Here is a 4,464-nt window from a genome sequence, read left to right as displayed (position 1 = left end):
GGACATAATTAATGTAGATTATTGAAAGTGCTTATTTCATATTGCAGAGAAACTCAATGTGCAGAGTGAGAGAGGGATTAAGGGAAAGATGATAGAGACAGTGAATGGCTTGATACTTCTTGATACTTTTGATTATTTTGCTGTCCCCATCCGCCACTGCTCTGTGCCCTCAGTAGTGTAAAGCTGATATGTCTCGCTCTCCTTTGTCTTTAATCTTTACAACATGCCAGTTACTGGAACTGAGTGGGGGATCAAATTAGTCACTGAAAATCCTTTTGAAGTAGCTCTATCAAATATGAGGAGATTAAAGAAAACAATGTTTTATTTTTTTTTTTTTATGACATTGCACACTGCCATGAGCCATTTATAGGAAAATGGACACGAGAGCCAACAGAGATACTCAATGTAATATCACAAAAGCCTGTACTGAATAGACAGAATAATGTAAAAAACTAAGAGAGAGAAGGGGTGAGATGGAAGGGCAGAATGCCCAAATTACAATAAATGGGAATATCTAATATCCTGTGTTAAGCTGAATTAGTTTGCCTGAGGTGTACACATTGCCAGACCAACTAATTATGTATAGTGTTTCACAAAGTTTGTTTACTCTTGACAATTATTAGACAAAAACTTTTGATAAATTTTGATAAGGCTGCGATAAGGATGCTATCTCGGTGTGTAATTAGTTAATTGGGATTCATTCTTGCCACGCTGTTTATAGAGTTTACAGCAATTTAGAGCATAAGTTTTCAATCTTGACAGACTCTTAGTCAACGCAAAACAGCAAAACTGTGATCTAATAATAACCAACACACATATATAATATATATATATATATATACTTCTCTAATCAGTCAAAAATCACGCTGCTCCCACTTCGCTCCACTAACTCTAGTTTGGACACATTGCTATGTTTAATGCTTTTGAGAGAAGTCTCTTATGCTCATCAAGCCTGCATTTATTTCAGGGATGCAAAGGCATTATGGGTGAAAAAGTTGATAAAGATGGCAGCATGTTTGGTACAATTAGTCTGCTGTTGCTTTAAGACCACTATGCATATACAGACAGGCACGCATCCTTTTTTCTCTCAATTGTTCACTTTCACTTTAAACATAACCAACTGTGTTTATATGTAAACCTTGTGTGTCTGTGACATTATTAGCGCAATCAGACTGTTTGTCAGGCTTGTTGTGCGTGTGATTCGGGTGTACTGAAAACACATGAATGAAATATATAAACGGCAAGGCATTAAATAACCTATAATTAATGTTCTTTTGTGATTCTGAATAAAGAGTATAACACAACCATACATGTTAATGTATGTGGCGTTGTATGTTGAGATGGAGGCGCCAGAACTGCAACAGATAGAATGTGCTCTGTAGCACAATACTACAATATTTCTTCAAAAGAAGATTGTGGAGACATTTTAATCATCCACAATCAAAAACATGATATCGCACACTACACCCTTTCCCAGACTTGTAAGTCATCTTATAATTCAGATGTCAATCACGATGCAGGGCCACAACCCACTGTATGAAGCAGACTATAAAATTGCAATTATATGACCTTAACATTTAAGATATTGAAGCAAAAAGGCCCCTGTATTAGTTTTTGTCTCATATTTACATCATATGATACTGTAAGAGTTCTCACACGAGCAGTGAGAGTAATATCACTCATGTACTGTTTTTGTCCCAAACAGCATGACTGCAAATGCAATTTTAAACAACAGTTCAGTAAATAGGAAATTAATATTGTGTTGTATTTCAGATAGGCTACATTATTGTCTGTTTTTGCTCAATTTTGTCAATGAAATTATTACACTCTTAAAAATAAAGGTGCTTCATGATGCCATAGAAGGGCCTTTTTGTCTAAATGGAACATTTAAAGAACATTTAACATATAAATAACCTTTCTTTCTTACAAAAGGTTGCTTGTGAAGAAAGATGGTTCTTCAGATTATAAAAAGGTAAGAAAGAGATTGTTCTTTAAAGAATCTTTGACTGAATGGCTCTTTGTGGAACCAAAAATGGTTCTTCTATGACATCGCTGTGAAGAACCTTTTAAGCACCTTTATTTTTAAGAGTGTACCTATAAAACCACAGCAGAACTGTCCATCTTACCCTCCATTTTCCTTCTTGATCATCTTCATGAAACTCAAAAAATAAAAATAAATAAATAATTAAGGCATTTTCTTTCATTTCAGCAAGACAGAAAAGCCTAACATGCACATCTTACAAAAACTGAATCGAGTAGCACAGTATTCCCCTTCCTCTCTGACTCAGATGTCTGTCTCGGTTCATAGTTTACACTCATTAGCCCTGACAACCTTGACATGGCCTCAAGACATATTAAACTCTGACATCTCACTGTATTCTTAATGACATTTCTTTTTCTCTCTTCCCTCGTCTGGTGAGTAAAAACAAGGGGTCTCTTAACAGCTGAACAAGTTAATATCCCTTGAGCCTGCAAAAGCTAGTACTTGAGGTGGGGCAGCACAAAGATGAAAACATAAACTCTTTCCTTTTATTGATGAAAGCAAAGGGGGTCATTCTAGTTTACCTCGGGGCCCTCTATTGGGTTTAGTTTTTTGTGGATGAGATGAAAACACTTATGGGACTCAGATATCCACAAAACAGCCTTCTTATCCGTTATTGAATTGTAGTGCGGGTGCAGCTAGGTATTTGAGAGAGAATGAGAATTTTGTTTAAGGCTTTGACACTTGAAAGAATAATCAACCGTGTCTTTCTAAAAACAAGAAAATTGTATAGCACATCACACATCAAGTGTCATAATTTACTGAAATCAGTTTCCCCATCAGTTACAAATATAAACTTCCATATCAATCATCCTGTAACCTAGACCCTCCTGTGGACAATAAACAGTCCCTGTCTGTAACTATCTATAACTTCTGAAAAATTTTTTCCACATTATGCAAATCCCCACTGTCCTCTTTAAACTCTCCAGAGCCTGATATCACAAAATAATCAGTCGGTACCTTTCAGAGGATAAAAAAAAAAAGATTCATGCTACTCAGACCCCTATTCTCTCTTGTTTACTTCCCTTAGTCCTCTTTGAGTAAATATTTCAAATGTGTCCTTAAAAGCCATCAACCATTATCATCTTCCTTCATCAAATCCAAGCCCTTTGCCCCTGATTTGATTTTATGTGGTACCAGACCTCAGGAAGAGATCAATGCCATAACATCATAATTATTGCATATTCATACCTGCCTGAGGGCAGCTCCCAAAGGGCAACGGAAACCTAGTCTTGCCCTTTCTCTTGTAAGTTCTGGTTTCCAGCATTCATTGAGCAAGGCGAATCACAACTCTCTCTCTCTATAAATAAATAAATAAATAAATAAAAACCCCTTAAGAGCACAGCATTTCCTCCATCACACATTGCTGATTATCTTCTCTGGGCAGAGATGTCATCTCAAAAACCCTTTAGAGAGCTAAACATACCATCTTCCTATCTATTCTGCCCCATAACTGTTATCATATAACAGTGTATCCCAGCCCGAATGGCTTGAATTGGAAATTGTATTTAAGCACTTGATAAATCCCAGACCACATGCATTAGATACAATATTGAAATAATATGCATGATTACTGTAAATTATATATTGTTTTTGGGAGATCTCTCTCTTTGGAGACAAACATGCAATCAATAATATATATTTTTTTAAAAATGAAAAAAACAATTCCTCTGTGAGCAACCATGAATTATGAGGACATTAAAATGTTTTCCTGTGATCCCTTTTTACATTTTTCACTAAAATTATTAGCATGCTGCTAAAAGTCAATTAGTCAAACGAGCACTGTCTCACACCCGTGGTCAGTCAGATGGAGGTAGATTGGAGGGGGTCAAAAAGCAGTCTGGTGTCCAGTCCTGGCTCTTCATCAAACGCTAACCGTGGCCAGAGCAGTTTGACACCAAGCAGCTGCAGCATGTCATCTATTCCTCTCTCTCTCTTCCCATCTCCGCTTATGGACATAGAAGGCTCCACTAAGATTACAATTACTTTGGCAAACCTTCATCCATCCAGAGCTGTTTAATCTTTTCCAGTAGTGAATCTCCTGCAGCAGCTGCCTGTCCTGCACTACTTTGATCACGTGCATGCAGTGTGTGTCTCTCTCTTCCTTTGCCTGATAACAGCTGTCTCTGCTGGAGCTTAAAGACTGTCAAGTATACAAGACTTCATTCCAAATTTACCTGACTTGGTTGTGGTCCATTGTGTGCTGAACTTCATAAGGCTGCATTTTAAACCTTGTCGAACAAGACCTCAATCTTACTGTAGCCCTACAAGTTTGAGCTTCAGTACTGCAAAAATAGTCTAGTTTTCAAGGAAAAATATCTAATAATGCTTAAAACAATTGCATTTCTTTGAGAAGTAAACTTTTGTATGATATAAACTGTTCTCAGTGATTAGTTTTCAAGCAATAGTTATTTTCCTGTTAA

This window comes from Carassius carassius, chromosome 33 (assembly GCF_963082965.1).
Source record: "Carassius carassius chromosome 33, fCarCar2.1, whole genome shotgun sequence".
Taxonomy (NCBI): domain Eukaryota; kingdom Metazoa; phylum Chordata; class Actinopteri; order Cypriniformes; family Cyprinidae; genus Carassius; species Carassius carassius.
Note: the sequence above shows the minus strand (reverse complement) of the source record.